The 16,519-nt window shown below is 53.7% G+C and overlaps 1 protein-coding gene across 3 annotated transcripts in view; it reads left to right on the forward strand.

Annotated features, from left to right (window-relative positions):
- Window positions 1–16,519, forward strand: part of SIL1 (SIL1 nucleotide exchange factor) — a 100,812-nt gene that overhangs the window by 78,280 nt on the left and 6,013 nt on the right. The window lies entirely within an intron of this gene.

The raw sequence follows: 16,519 nt of genomic DNA on the forward strand, positions 1-16,519 counted from the left end.
GTGCACCCAGTAACGAGTCACACCTTGTGATGCTTTTAAACTAAAGGAGGGAGATTCAGGCTGGACATGAGGAAGGAATTGTTGGCCCTGAGGGTGGTGAGAGCCTGGCCCAGGTTGGCCAGAGAGGTGGTGGATGAACCATCCCTGGAGACATCCCAGGCCAGGCTGGACGGGGCTCTGAGCAACCTGAGCTGGTGAAGATGTCCCTGCTCATGGCAGGGGGGGCACTGGGGGAGCTTTGAACATCCCTTCAACCCAAACCATTCTGTGATTCTATGATTTTATGATCCCAAAGTCACAGAGGATTTCCCAGGGTTTGGTTGCTCAGGGAAACGCTGCGTCTTTCTCCTCTTGATCTGCACCCAGCCTGGACTGGAGCCGGAGACAGGTATCGATAATAAAGGTTTGATGTATCTAATTTCAGAGCTGCTTCTTTGTAAACCATCTTTAAGGCCACGTTTGAAGCTCTGCAGGAGGGAGCCAGAAGCCACGGGGTGTTGCAGGTGGAGGAGCTGGTAAGAAATGGGGCGTTTGACTTGAAGTGTTGGCCTGTGGTGCATGGCAGGAACGGGCAGGAACCAGCTGAGCGTCCTTCCTCCCCGGGTCACGCTCTCCCCTGGCCCAGGGCTCTGCTGAGTGCTCCCCGTCAGGACAACCCTGCAAACCCCTCTCAAACTCTGGTCTTCATCTTGGCTTGGGAGCACCCGAGGTTATGGGAACAAAGCCTCTCAAATAGCTTTGTGAGGATCGCGTTACTTTTATTAGGCAATATTCTCTCTCTGTTGTCTTATTTAATTGGACATTTTATAAGCCTGAAAAATAAAAGAAGGAAACTCCTTAATGTTCACCAGAAGAAAAGAGGAGCCTGCTGAAAGGCAGCACTTTTACAGATTTCCGAGAAGGAGGCAGTAAATACTCCACCTCTGCTTAATAATAATAATAGGCAGGCTAAGTATCTCTAAAAATATAAAATACCGTGGGCCTATTTGGAATAGTCAACATCCCTATCAGCCCGCTGCTGTCTCTGCAAACAAGTCCTGCTGGAGGTTCTGGGCGTGATTTTTGATGGCTCGGAGCAGCTGGAGCTTCTTTGACTTCAGCGAAAAGTCTGAGTGCTTGGCAGGGCGGCAAACCAGCCTCTTCCCTTCTGCCTCAAATTGGGTCTTGATTCTAAGTGAGAGGAATTTTCTCCTCCCGATAATTCTGTGCATCTGAAGTGATTACAGCTCCGCGTGAGTGCTCATTTAGGAGATTTGAATGCAGCGTTTTCTTCCGTCTTAAAAAGGTTCCTTCAAGCTTTATGATTCTGGAGAGGGGGAAAAAATAAATCCTAGTGGAAACCGTCACGTCTTCCTATGCAGATTAGAGATTAAAACTTTTATTTTTATAAAACACGGGGGCTAAACCGGAAAACTTCTGTTCAGGCGAGCGGGTTTTGGCTGGTGGCGATGTGCTGCTAAATTCTTATCTGGTGGTGAAGAGGCAGAGCCAGCGAGTGGTATTATTTGGAGTTCTTAGAGAGTGAGCTTTAATGTTTGCTTAACTCCACTAAAAATAGACGCCACCCTCTTTTCCTAATAGGCGGCATTTGTCACACTTGATTCATTTCCTCTCCCAAACCGAATTCCTTCATGAATATTCATGGCTACTCCCCAGGAATCTGCCCGTCCTCACAAGTTGTAACAGCGCGAGCCAGCCTTTCGCAGCTCACCTGGCCCCAGCCGGCACAGCGCGGAGATACCAACAGCTCTCATCCATCCCTGCCTTCTCGTGAGCTGTGATTGCTCGTTATCCCTCTCGATGAGACCCTTAACGAGGCTCCCGCTCCTGTTGTCATAGCAGCGCCACATTGCCTGGTACAGCAAAGTCTCTGTTAATTGTGAGATGGGAGGATCAGTTTGGCAGTTTTTCTAGTCGAGATTAGGCCAGAAGGTCCCTTCTGAACCGCGATAAATGTGGTTCCCTTCAGAAGATGCTAAAACTTGGTAGTTACAGAAAATTTCCGAAGAGGGAAGCTTTGCATAGCAAAGAGAGGGACAGCAGTCCTTCCGGAGCTCTTCCCATTCGTGCTCAGCCACCGCCTGAGGCAGGAGGAAAACAACCAGCAATGCCAAAGGGAACAGAAAATGTTTGACTCGTGGTTCAGGAAATCTGTCAGCACCTCAGACCTTCTACCCTCGGGGGTCCAGAGCATGTCGAGGGTCCTCGCTGCTGTCATTGCTGGTGGAACGGGAGGAATCTGCTGCTTGGTGAGCAGCGGGGAAGCAAAGGGCTGGTGAGATGCCGGAGGAACGTGAGGCCAGCAAAGCCTGGACCACGTCCCCGGAGCCCTTGGCCAATGGGTGTGTGAGGAGGAAGGGCATCGGTGGGGTCCTGTGGTAGGTGAGCGTGTGTGTCACGCAGCAGGGACCAAGAAGGCTTGCTGCATTGCTTTTCAGGGCGCTGGGACGGGTGACATGCCCGTTTGCTGAGGGAAGGGGTGCTGGTGGTCACCTCCTGCCAGTCGCTCCATCCTCACTCCGTTTGCTCCCTGTGCTGACACTGTTCAACCTTGCTCGTTGTTAAAGCAATTCAAGGACCAGAATTGATAGTACCTCCGCAGGGTGCTGTCTGCTGGGCTCGTGAGGACCACTCGCTGGGCAGACGTCTGTTGCCAGCAGGGTCATTGCCATCCAGGAAGACCATGTTGATTTTCAGTGATGTGCTACAAGAGTTCTGTAGGGGCCGCTCTGGCGTTGTGGGTGAGACACGTGCACAGCAGAATGAGCTCATCACACCTTTGGTCCTGCAAGGCCCAGAGTGGCCGCGTCCCCGTGTTCATTGAAGAGGGTGAAGAGCGGCAGCGTGCTGTTTGCGGCTGGACCCAGAGGAGGGATTTGCCAGTGAGGATGCCATCCTTAACTGGTGGGACTGGTCCAAGACACTGGGTCGGCATCTCCGCTCTCTCACAGAGTGGCGCCATATGGTGGTTCGCCCAGGAGCGCTGGAGCTGGTGGTTGTGTCATCTCAGGGCTGGCGTGGGGAAGGAGACCTGGCTGGGGACAGCTGTGCTTGTCCCCCAAATACACAGGGCAGGTTTGTCATCTGTGCCTGTCGCTGGGTTTACTCTGAAACGTAGCCAGAATAATCCGTGACCTAAACATAGGCAAGAGTGGGGTTTTTACAGAACGAAACAAGATAATCCTTACCCCCCTCAATCCCTCTCCCAAAATGAAAAAATCCACTAGCCAAGCCCTGCAAACGAGATTTCATTCTTTCGTGTGTGCACCGAGGAGGCAGATTTCTAAAGGCTGGCTTTCCATTTCACAGGCATTTATTATAGGCATGAATAATTGCTGGCACTGCGCTACCACTGCTGTTGTTTGCTCTTACGGTTAGGCCAATTACATATGTAAGCCCCTGATTTACAAGCAAAAGCAGAACGAAAGGAGCTTTGTGGTGTACATTTCAAGAACGAGCGATGTGTCCACAGTCTGCTGTAGGTCCCCGGATTTGTGGAGCACCGAGGTCCGTTGCCAGAAATATGTGGACGCAGATTGTCCAGGGCATTATGTGACACGTGCTGTCGCAGCGCAGCGTGAAGGACATAAATGTGAATGAGTGTTTGAGGACCGGGACCTTGCCCAGATTCATCCTGTGATGAGTATTCCTGCTGCATTTGGGGAATTCACAGAGAACACACACAAAAGAAAGAGAATTTGAACTAAACATAATGGTTCTGCAAGACGGGCTTAACCAAAGCCTCTCCAGGGGCTATTTCCCAACATGATAATCAGTTTGTCTCCAGCTCTTACTGTCCAGTGAGCCCTCCTGGACAAGACGAATAGATGACATCTGTTGCTGGATTCAAAACGGATGAGTTGAGATCAAACTGAGATTTTTTTCTTGCTTTTGCACAACAGGCAGCGGACAGGTGGGACAGGAGTAGGTCAGTCCATGGGGTGATGGTTTCCAGACAGCCGCTCGGACGGGCCACGGCAGCTGCCATTCCTGTTGAGCTGAACTGGAGAAGGTCATAGAATCACAGAATCATTTCGGTTGGAAGAGACTCTCAAGATAATTGAGTCCAACCATAACCCACCCCCAGCACTGCTCCATGTCCTGAGAACCTGGTAGTCTCTCTGTTCTCTCTTAATACTCATGCCTGTCCCAGGGATTTTTTAATTGCTTATGAAAGGCGTCTTCTGAGACCATATTAAAGGTACTGGTGCAGCGAAAAAAATAGGTAAACTTGAATAATGCCTTTTGTCCAAGCATGTGATCATAGAATCATTGTGGTTGGAAAAGCTCCTCAGGATCATCGAGTCCAACCATAACCCACCCCTGTCCCTGCCCCATGTCCTGAGAACCTCATGTCCGTCTGTCCAACCCTCCAGGGATGGTGACTCCAGCACTGCCCTGGGCAGCCTGTTCCAATGCCCCACAGCCCTTTGGGGAAGAAATTGTTCCCCTGATCCAACCTCAACCTCCCCTGGTGCAACTTGAGGCCGTTTCCTCTGCTCCTGGCGCTTGTTCCTGGGGAGCAGAGCCTGACCCCCCTGGCTCCAAGCTCCTTCCAGGCAGTTCAGAGATCAGAAGGTCTCCCCTGACCTTGCTGTGCTGGAGCCTCTCGGTACCATCAGCTGTGGGTGCGGTGAAGAACCAGCCCGTGCGGTGAGGGAGGATGAGGAGCTGTGCTCATCCTCCTTGGACCAGCGGCAAACTGGTGTCCTCGCTGCTGGGGGAGCAGAGCGGGAAGGATGTGAGTAAGGACAGAAGAAGTCAGGATGGTTGTGGGCGCTGATCTCATCGTCACACGTTGCAGTGGATGTTTGCTGTGTGTGGGAAGGCAGCCAGCGTTCCGCACTCCGGGGATGGCCGGGGAGGGTGATGCGCTCGTTAGTCGCTAGCGCTGAGCGGGCGGCTTCTCATCTGGCAGGGTTTGTGTGCTCAGCTGGAGGCCGTGGCAGCCTCCTTGGTGCAGATAGCCCCCGATCAGTCTGACGGGTGTGTGCTGAGCTGCTGGACGCTGGCGGGGAGACGCTCCGCGCCAGCTCAGCACAGCGTGCGCCCGCGTGCGTTCGTGAGCGTCTGCTGGGGCAGGAAGCACTGGTTTAGAGCCATCGGTTTCTGAAGTGATGTCCTGGAGCATCTAGAGCTTCCCAGGGCAGAGCCAGCCCCTGGGGCAGGCAGAGCACCCGGCCGCCTGCCCCGTGCCCTCGGCAGACGTGCGTCCCCCTCTCTGGGGTACAGGACGGATGGGAAAGCACACCCAGATTTATTTACTAGGCTGCATGTTTACTAGGCTTTACATCCCAGCAATTACTGGCAAGTCTGCTCTCCTCCTGCGCCTTCACCTCACACGTGTGAACTTCTGGTGGTGCCACCTTCCCGTCCTCGCGTCACGCCGTCTGGCAGTGGGAGGTGATCAGCACCGCTAACGTCTGCACAGCGTCTGTCTTTCCACAGCTCCCGAGGGCTGAATACACGGAACCCCAGTTCCTCCTTCACCCTTCACATCCAAGCTGGTTCTGAATCCAGACGTTTCATCCTCTGCAGCCGCTCTCAGAACTTCCTTCTGGCCTGGTGATTAAGCTGTTACTTATCTCCTGCCTCGCAGAACCCACCTGGGATGCCCGTATCGCTGCTCTCTGTTACAGACACAGTGTTTGTCTCTAGATCTGTCTGTCTTTTCCTCACCACGTCACTGCCAGGCTATGTCTGTCTGTCGGCTCCCTCCTCCATCGGCTTGTTCTCTTTGCCTGTAGGGTCATTAAAACTTAATTGGCGTGTCAGCTTCCTTTGTCAAGGTATCTGTCCTCTCCATCCATCTGTGAGGTAGGACACACTGCTGAAATGCCCTTCTTCTTGCATAATTATCTTATTCCACTGCATCTTTTACACAGAACGTTCCCTTCTGAACGTGCCTCCTCTCCTTGCTCTGAGCCTCTAGTTTCGCTGTGTCTTTGTTTCTTATATATGCACATGAATTTCTTGCATTGTTACCATATTTTATTGGCCAGCTTGGTGGTTTTAAGTCCTTGACAGCTTGATTCATGCATTTGTTGGGATTTCCTTCACCCTCTCTCTGACAATGGGATCCACATCACCTAACTTCAGTCTTGCTCCACCTGAGCTGACTGTCCAGGGTACATCTCCAACCAGATGAGAGAGACAAAAAGACCTCAAAGAGATAAAGAGAACCTCCAAAAGACAAATCATGCCATCGTAGGACAGGAGTTGAAGACAACCCCATCTCCCATGGGGCAAATGATCATTTCTACTCGCTGCTGTGACTGTGAATTTCTCAGACACTTTTCAAATAGCTGCAGCCCTCTCCAGGGTGGATCTAAAGCCTCGCACTGTAGACTCGCCTTTCTGGATTCGCCTGGGCAAGTGCCGTGGAAATCCAGAGGCAGGGGCTGGGTGTCCAGGGACGCGCAGAACACGCGTCTGAGGGAGCCCAGGCGGCTCGGCCGAGCTGGACGTCTTCATTTTAGGTGTCTAATGTTAAGTGAGATGAATCTGACGCTTAGAAAGATTAGGGGGAATGCTTCCGTCTTATTTTGTATTTAGAAAATATAAAGGTGTACCATGAATGTTTAAAAAGCAACAACAGTAATAACAGTAATTTGAGGTGGGTGCAGTTTGCCTTTATCTTTTAATTGAAGCTGCTAGAAAAATTACTGTTGTGCTGATATTTGGCAGGGACACCGATGTGAGTACCCACTTGTTTCTGAAAAATGCTGTTGGGTTTTCAATGACCATCAGCAGCACAACCTTGATTTTTAAATGTCATCCTAAATGTAGCAGCCCCAGCCTCCTCTGCCGGGCGTGTGGGTGTTTGAGGAGGGATGAATCAGAAAGCTGAAAGAATTGCTGGTGCTTTCTGTGACTCCCAAGCTTTCCTCGAGGGCTCCCACCCGGGAACCGCCGTGGCTCGTCTGTGGGTCGCGGTGCAGCGACGGTCCCTGGTCCCGCGGCACCCGTCCCGCTGTCACCGTCCCCTCTATTAATTTGTGACTAAATTGCTCAATGCACAATGAGTTTGTTAGAGCTGGTGTTCCATAGGTCAGGCTTTCTGTTTATCAAAACCAGGTTTCCCAGCTTTTGCAGATGCAGCTTTTCCATTCTGTGTGCGGCTGGAAGCGTTCCCCGTGCTTCGCTTGTTGGAGCTGAAATCTGCGCTTGGCATTTGCGAGGTGGTGATTTGCTTTTGTAACTGGAGCAGCGTCTCGTTTTTTGAATCATGACTCAGTGAAACGAATCTACTTTTCTAGTCTAAAATGATTCTAATAGCACCGTTAAACCCAGTGGGACTGGGAACAGCCGGAGTTCGAAGCATGGCATTGCGGTGGGGGTGATCCTCGCCGTGCTCCAGCGTCCCCTCCCCGCAGAGGCGGACGGCGATGGGGCTGGAAGCGACGCGCGGCCGGGCTGTGGGGAGCGGCGTGCCCGGGCGCATCCGTCAGCAGAGCGGCTGGGAGACCATCGCAGATCTGCGGCTGCACCACCACGGGAGGAGCAGATGGCGGGGTGGAACAGGCCAGCGCTCGGCGGAGCTGCCGCGGGAGGGACGGGGGAGCGCGTTCTCGCACCTCGGTGCGGCCGAGCCCCCGCGCCGCAGCCCCGGCAGAGCCCGGCTGGGCGGCTTTTTATATTATTAGCACTCATCTGAAAGAAAATCAGCTCAAATGAACAGGCAAACAAATAAAGCAAATAACAATGGAAGGTCTTGGCCTCAGGCCACCTTTTAGCACCCCTCAAGATGATTAGTGGGATGCGCCAGGTAGGCACTGGGGAATGGAGGCTGAAGTGTTGGAAGCTCAGTGGTTAGCGCTCAGGCTTTCTCCTTGCGGTGCTTTCAGACACCTTTTTGCAGTGATTTTGTGTTACCTAAGGTACGCCAATAGGTGTTGTCGGCATGTTTGTGTAACTTTGTGTGCCTTGAGTTGCGATACAGCTGGTCTCGCGGCGATACTGCTGTGCGAAGCTGCCCCGGTACCATCGCACAGGGCTCTTGCTCAGGGTCCCGCAGCAGCAGCAAAGAGCCGGGCAGGACCTGGGGTGTCCCTGCGTTTGTCACTGTCCCCGGTCAGCAGAGCCGCGGAGCTGGGAGGCTGGAGGTGACAGGGAATGGGGGTTTCGAATGGGGGAGCCCAGCCCTTGCGTTCCCATCCCGGTGCGGCTGCCGATGCTCCTGGGAGCGCTTCAGTTTCCCCGTCTATAAATCTGGGGGTGCTTTGAAGTCTCTGTGATGAAAAAGCACTGGACGAGCTCAAGGATGTGGTATTAATCCTGTGGTATTGTTCTTTGCTGTGTTGTGGTTTTTGTAAAGGAATCAACGCAATTTTTGTGGGCTCTGGCTCAAATGGCATGGGAATGAATGTGTTCCGCTTGCACTCGTAGAGAATCGCTCACTTTTTATTAATGACAGACCCCATCCATGGGCACCAACAGCCGTTTGACCCACGGTACAATACCAGGCTTTCAGCAGTGCACAGGGAGTGCTTTGTAAGCGTGGCACACGTAGCCTTAATGTTGATTTACGCCTCAAAATAAAGCATCAATTCGGATGATGGAGCGCTGGGGCGAGTTCCTGAGGTGTCCTTCTCCGTGCACCATGGAGCACCCGCTCACACCCACCTGGAGGGATCGGTCGTTCAACATGCTGTGCTGGAACAGAGCTCAGGCCGCTCCCTCCCTCCTTGCTGATGGAACACGAGTCACTGGCCCTCAAATCCCGGTGGGCCAGCAAACCCTCCAGCGTGGGCCCGTGGGTCTGTCTGTCCCCGAGACGGGAGGAGATGGGCTGGTTGTGCCGCCCATGCCCTTCCCTCTCCAGGGTCCTCTGCTCCGTGCTGACCGGGTGACAGCAGCAGCCCCAAGAATCTAACAACCTTGGCTTTTTAATCATAAAGCCCGCTTTCATGGTTCCTTTTTTCCTACATCTATAAATCCAGCCTGTTGGTGTGTGTTCCGCAGAACAATCTGGCGTTGTTGATTTTGTTCTGGCACCTCAGATTTTATTGTCCAGAGCCGGTGTTTGTCCTCGGCGCCAGGGCGAGGTGAGGAGGAGGACCCTCTGGTCACACCGCTGCTCTCCGGAGCCGCCGTGCTTCGGGTGACAACTCGTGTGTATTGACCCCGGTGACGCTCCCTGCGGCGGGGACAACGCGTCCTGGCTGTGGGGACTTTGCGCGCCCCTGCGAGGTGTCTCACTGCAGCAGATCTGCTATTCTGTATTTTTATTTAATTACTTACTTTTACAGCTCTTCATATAAATCTAATTATCCATCTGTTATGCTACATTACAGCACTGCAGCTTGTCTGATTTTTTCCCCTGTTTCAAAGTATCGGCTGCCTTCGCCTGGCCCTGGCTGGGCTTGGGCGAGCGGGTCCCGTCCCGGCGGGGCCGCGGTGGCTCTCGACCCTGGCTGTGCGCAGACAAGCCGCTCTGCTCGCCGCTTCCAGCTCAGAACCGTGGGACTGCAAAGGGCCAGAAACCCCGTTACGTTCCAAACCTGAGTGCAGAGTTTGCCCTGGTTAACCCCGATGTCACCGCGTCCCCAGAGAGCTCAGGGCTCGTCTGTAACGGGATGTTATGAGCCCCCAGCTTTCAGCAGGGACATTGCAGGGCTCTTAAGTAGCTCAACCATCTCTTGCTGGTGCCTGGGCCGCAGATACAAGGTTGAGAGCAAGCCCAGGTTCCCCGGCTGTTCCTATTCCTGCCTCTCCAGGGTGACTCATGCTCCCCCGCTTTCAGCATCACATTAACCCATCAGAATCACACACTCAGCTCCAACCGATTCTCTGCAGTTCTGTTCTCTTCTTAGCAACAGATACTCAATAACCTAATTGCTCATTAAAACCCGTACTCGCGTCTCTGTAGTGCACTATGTCACGTTGAGGCCTGTTGCTCTCGCGGGGCCGCGGCTGCTCCCCCGCTACGGCGACGAGCACCTGGCTTGGTGGAAAGTGAGAAGGCAGCGTTGCATTGAAGTGGAGATTTTCATCTTCTCCGGGGTTTTTTTTAATGCCTCTCCTATATTCTGTGCTTTTGAACATCTAACACCTCTTTTATGCTTCACATCTTTCAGACGAAATTGTTGTATTGCATTGCCTATTGAAACCTCGTTTTCCTTTTGTCAGGTTTTCCCCTCTCGCCCCCACTTTCTTCCTCGCTGTATTTTGATCGGCGCAGCTACTCAGGGCTCCATTTTTCTGGGTGGTTTTAATATCCTTAAGTCATAGCTCTGAAGGCCTTTGTCTGCGATAAACTCAGGTTTGAGCTGATGCTCAGAGAAGAGCCTTTCTAGGCCAGTTCTGCCGCATACGCACCTTGGCGGGGGCTTTGGGGGTGTTGGTGCCACGTCCCTCCTCCTCTAACTCCGAATAGCCACAGGCAGCCTCGTTGGGGTCGGGGTTATTGTTACCCTGTACATCTCATATTGTGCATGCAAATGCCCCATCTCCTTTTTGACAGTGTAGGACTCTGATAATGGAATGTATTTGTGTAAGAGATTCACCGGCCCTGCGCTGAAGCATCGTTTGCCGGCGTCCCGCATCAGAGCCGGGGTCATTTCAGAGGATGGGGCCTTGCAGGGGTGTTTGCGGTGAGTTGTCCCATTGTCCTTGAATTGTCCCAGTTGTCCTTAAGTTGTCCTGGTTGTCCTCTCCTGAAGAACAAGGTTTGGAAGGAGAAGCGTCCCCACTGCTGCACACCCGGGTTTGGAGCTGCTGCCCATGGGGGTCATTGTGCCATAGCCAGGTCCTTGACCACCACAGGGACCCGTGTTCTCCACATGTGTCACTTCTCACTTGGGCTGTTTTAATGCTTCATATTTTTTGTTTTCCTTAAACCTGCAATCTAAAATTCAGTCCTGCAAGTATTAATGGGCTGCCGGTCATCCCGCCTCCTTTTTCTGCCCTTGTTCGTGGTTGCAGATTTGCAGCTCTAGTTTGTGCTGGAGTTACTGAGTTCTAGTCAAAGCTTTAAGCACTGACATCATAATGATCAGTTCTATCTCTCTATCTATTATTTGTCAGGTAATTTTAACGTGAATATACTTACAAGAGCTGTCAGAAAACCTCCAAATAGAGATGTCTCTGAAAAAGTTGTTGGCCTTTTCAGGTGTGACCGCGCTTGTGTCACTTTGGTTTCCAGGACTCACAAAAATGACCTTTTCTGTTGCCTTTCCGATTCTTACCCAGGTGGGGAGGCTCCAGGGGCACAAGTAGCCAGGCGAGGTGTTTTAGGGTAATTTGGGGTTTGAACCACTTTGCTCTCCTGCGAACAAAGCGTTGCCGCTCTCTCGTTTTCTCCGTTAATGGGTTTGGTGCGGGAGCTGGGGGGCCAGGTGAGCGCTGCCGCCTCTCGCTGCTCCTCAGCTTACAGCACAAGCTCAATAGACCGCACTAAATTTTTAAGGCTGTTTCGCAGGCTTACAGACTTTGATCCCCTGCTTTGATTTCCCACGCGGCCTCGCCGAGCGCTGGTTCTGAGGAGAGAAGAGCCCCATTAAGCCGTGTCTCGCCCGGTGATTATGGCGCCTCCTCACCTCCGCGCCAGCCTTTCATCCCGCTCAGACCTGCCTCCTGCCGGGACGCGGGCAGCAGCGTCCCCTCCATCCACCGCGCTCCCCGTTCCCACCTCTTCTTGCTCCTTTCCTCGCTTCAGCAGGATATTTGGAGGAAGGAGGTGACCCCTTTTTTTTACCTAGTGTCTCGTGCGGTTTGTATAACAAGTAGGCCAAGAAATAAATATTCTATGTGTGTCCTTGCCGGAGCAGTAGAGACAAAGGCATTTGCCAGCCTGCCCTGCTCTGTGCTTCCAAGTCCCCTGCTCCCTTTTTTTTGTTAATTTAAATCTAATTTTGCTGCTGTATTGCAGGTTCCTGTCTAACTCGGGAGCCGCTGTCGCCTCGGGGCTGTGCTGCTGCTTTCCAGTCCTCCCACGGCCCTCGTGTGCGCCGTCTGGAGAGACTGGGAAAAGCCTCTCCTAAATTTGTGCACGTGTACTTGAGGGTCATCTGAGGAGGAACGGGCTGGGGGGATCTCTTAATGGATAGTACTCTTAAAACATCCTTTCTTTGGCTAAACGGGACCTGCTTACATGTGGTGAGTTTGCCGGTGAAAATGGCAAAGGAGAAGCTTGTGGTGGATTTTCATGCTGGTGGCTTCTCTGGTTGGTCAGTCGTCCTCATCCTAAGGTCTTGCTGCTTCCACAGAGAGCTTTAATGGAATTAAAAAAAAGGAAGAAGGGAGCGAACATCCTGACCTGGCAGCTGGTGGAAGGTGCAGGTCCCATCTCCGCCTTTGTCACTCGCCCAGGGCAGGACCTGTCACCGGTCGCTGCAGCAGCTTCAGTGCAGTTTTACACGCACATCACGGCGTGTCAGCCCTTGTTTTTATTGCTGTTGCTCCCCTCTCCGGGCGCTGCTGAGGCTCGCGGTGTTCTGGCAAACAAACCTTGACTGTAATAATTTCTGGCTCCTCGTGGGAAGTTGTAACTCCGACGCAGTGAAACATCAACTGGGAGAAAGTGGAGAGTTTCCTTCTGCCGCGTGAGCTGTGGCAGCCAGGCTCGCAGGGATGTTTTCTCCTGGCTTTCCCCTGCCCTGATTTTGCTTTTCCCCTCTTTACCCACGGGCATGGTCACCCTGCTCCAGCGCCGACAGGGAAACATCCTGGGCTGGTGACACCGCATGTTAAACGTGTGCTTGGCAACATCACCGCTCCGGAGCCTGGGAGGAGGCAGCTGTGGGAGACTGCAGTGTTGTTTGTCTTGTGGTCAGAAGGGTCTTAGAATCACAGAATCATTTTGGTTGGAAGAGACCCTCAGGATAATTGAGTCCAACCATAACCCACCCCTGGCACTGCCCCATGTCCTGAGAACCTCATGTCCGTCTGTCCAACCCTCCAGGGATGGTGACTCCAGCACTGCCCTGGGCAGCCTGTTCCAATGCCCCACAGCCCTTTGGGGAAGAAATTGTTCCCAGATCCAACCTCAACCTCCCCTGGCGCAACTTGAGGCCGTTTCCTCTGCTCCTGGCGCTTGTTCCTGGGGAGCAGAGCCCGACCCCCCCTGGCTCCAAGCTCCTTTCAGGCAGTTCAGAGCTCAGAAGGTCTCCCCTCAGCTCCTGTTCTCCAGCTGAACCCCCCAGGTCCCTCAGCCGCTCCCATCACACTTGTGCTCCAGCCCCTCACCAGCTCCATTCCCTTCTCTGCTCCATATCAAGAGGGTTTGGTGGCCCGTGTCCAGAGCTGTTCAGAGGTCATCGTATGGTCTGGGTTGGATGACCCATGTCTCAAGAAGTTTGGGATCTTCTGTGCAAGGACAAGCTCACCTTGCAAGGACAGAGCTGTCTCAGGGCTGCTCAGAGCTGACAAGTGTGGGCACCTGTGGGCAGGGGGGATTCCTGCTGGGCTCCCCAACAGCGCATCTTGGCCAGCGTGACCACCAGTGACCTGCCCCTTAACCCCATTGTGTCCCAGCACCCAGGGAGTTCTTTGCATGGATCAGTCGTGGTGAGCCTGTACCCAGCCTTGTTTTCTGCTCTCCAGGGACAGAATGAGAGGTGGATGTGATGGACGTGGGCCTCGGGGCTGGGAAGCTGGTTCATCCCGTCCGTTGGGTGCTCCCCAATCTCTGGCACCCCTGCACCGTCGGGGTGTCCTCATGCGCTGTGTTCAGGCTCTGTCCCAGCCTCAGAGGTCCATGTCAGTGAATTTCCTCGCTGGTGCCACCGTCCCCGTATCCATTAGCAGATGAGCACAGGTTGAATTTCCCGTGCGGACGCTCCACTGTCTGTTTCATTGTATTTATTTTGTTCAGGCTGCTTTTCCCTGAGCTCAACAGTGTAATTTGTACTGATCTGTGCTGAGTTTTCCAAACTCTCAAATGAGGTTTTTTGTTAGCGTGGAGCCCAGACTGTTGATAGTAGAGACATGAAACAACAGAAACACGGGGCAGTGAGCAGCACGGCTACCACCAGGAACGCTTCCTAAGCTCCGGAGGTGCTCCTTGGCAAAAACACCATGGTTCAGAGATTTTAATTAGATCTAATCCTCCAGGTGACCAACCAAGCAGTAAAAGGCATACCAATTTTCCAGTTGCATCCCTTGCTGAAAGAGTTTTTATTATTTATTTTAGATAGATGTGACAGAAGAACTTGGATATCCCAAACTTCATGTTTTCCTTGAATGGCACCAGGAGTTACACCAGCCTGCAACCGTGTCCTGCACTTGTTCTGATCTCCCTTTCCCACTTGCATGTGACCAAATCTGGTCAAGCGTTTGGATCAAAACTTGTATTTTCTGAGTGTCAGAGGAGTCGTCCACTCCTCCTTGGGTCTGGAAACACAGCGGTGGTTTCTTTGCCTCTTGTTCACACGGGACACGGAGCCCCAGCACTGAAAATGTGTCTGCCAGCCTGGCCGATGATGTGCCGGGCACAGCCCGACCTGCATCCCCGCCTGCCCCTAGGAAAGCTGGAAGGAGCCACAAGCACAGCCCAACCATTTGCAGACACAGGCAGAGACCAGAGCTGTCACTGCTGGGAAACAGAGCTGGAAAAGCCTTCTCTTGCCCTCCTGCCCGGTTCGCACAGCGGAGGGGGCTGTGCCTCCCTGCAGCACTGGGCGGGCTGTGGGGTGCCCGGGGCTCTGCGCCCACGCTGCCCGAGCTCTGTGGGAGGTTTTGTGCCGTCGTGGTGAGCGCAGCCATGCCCGACTGTCCCGACACGCTGCTGGGGACACCACAGTCACCTGGGGACGTGTGTGGCTTCTAAACACTGCGGTGTCCTCCTGCTGTCGTGTCTCTGGGCTCCCGAAGGAGTCTCATCACATAAATCCGTCTGGACTGACAGAGGATGCAGGATTCATTCCTTTCTGCAGCGCGGGTGTCACTCATCTCTGGCTCTGTCGAAGCGAGGCTCACACTGGCACACGGGGTATGTCAGACGGCTGTTCAGCCAGGCCCCGGCTGGGCACCACGCTGCCCAAACCTCTTCTGCAGCAGGATCCCAGAGCTCCTGGGTTTGTTCGTTCTCCCAGGTCACAGCTGTCCCCTCTTCACAGGGTCCCTGAGAAATCAGAGGTGGCTTCTGACAGCCCCTGTCCCTGCCGTGGGTGGTCGCGGTCAGGACCCCTCGGAGCCGCGGTGGCTCCTGATGGCGCGAGAAGCAAAGCCAGGGTGGAGCAGGGGGCGCAGGGTTTGCCTTCCTGACACCCGTGAGCTCAGCGTGCTCTTGTGTTCCTGCGAGCCACGGGTTTAATTCAAGGCTGCTCCCTGCCCCAGCCCATTTGTCTGCTGTTTGGGTTTTTTATGACCCTGTCTGCCTCCGTGTCTCGTATTTCTGGGATGATGCTCGGCACTGGCTGCTCTGGTGTTGGTAAGAGCTGCGGGTGTTTTGCTGTAGCAGGGACGCGTGACCTTTGTCTGGCCGCGGTGCAATTGCTGCTTCCAAGACGAGCAAAGGCTGACGCGCTGGAGCTTTTCCTTAGAGCACGAAAAACCCGGGATCAGGGCTGTTGACAGCTGGTACATCGTGCTCCGACTGTCGAGGCCCTGCCAGATTGGGAGCCCGTAGCATCTGACCTCTTTGCCACCTTCTATGAGGCCCTAGCAGTGGGTTTGCAAAGCGGTGGACATGGCCTGTCCTGCCTGCGCCCGGGCCAGCCGCTCACAGCCCTGGTGTTTTAGCCTGGTTCTTGCAGACAGGAGGCTGGATTTAGCTGTTTGTAGTCCTTGGAGAAAAAACATTCAATGCGAGAGGTGTGTGGGTGGTGAGACTGAGTATAATTTGTGATTCAGAGGCGCCAGGGACAAGCAGGACCTTCCTCCAGGTGAGCTGGGGGGGCCGGTGCTGCAGCAAAGGGGCGTTTAAATAAATCAGTGTGTTAACAGCAAGTGAGGGCTGCGAGGGAGGGAAAGCGAGAGCTGAAATATAAAAGGCTGTTAGGGAATAGAGGAGAAGCAGGAGGATGAATAGCTGTGCGGGAAGCACAGGGGAGATTTGCCAGGGCTTTGCACCTTCTTCATAACCACAAAAATCAGGTTCTCCAACACTGGACACTTTAAAGGTTCAGCTGGACAGGGTTCTGGGCCAGCTTGCCTAGACTGGGCTTTATTCCAAGAAAGGCTGGACCAGATGATCCTTGTGGTCCCTTCCAGCCTGGTGTCCTGGGATTCTATAATTCTATGGAGCTGCAGTCGGTGGCAGTCGGGGGTTCATGGTGGCAGTCGGGGTTCATGGTGGCAGTCGGGGTTCGTGGTGGCAGTCGGGGTTCGTGGTGGCAGTCGGGGGTTCATGGTGGCAGTCGGGGTTCGTGGTGGCAGTCGGGGTTCGTGGTGGCAGTCGGGGGTTCATGGTGGCAGTCGGGGTTCGTGGTGGCAGTCGGGGTTCATGGTGCAGTCGGGGTTCGTGGTGGCAGTCGGGGTTCATGGTGGCAGTTGGGTTTCGTGGTGGCAGTCGGGGTTCGTGGTGGCAGTCGGGGTTCGTGGTGGCAGTCGGGGGTTTGCTGTGTGGTCGGGCCGG

This window comes from Streptopelia decaocto, assembly GCF_964273445.1.
Source record: "Streptopelia decaocto genome assembly, chromosome: 12".
NCBI classification, from domain to species: domain Eukaryota; kingdom Metazoa; phylum Chordata; class Aves; order Columbiformes; family Columbidae; genus Streptopelia; species Streptopelia decaocto.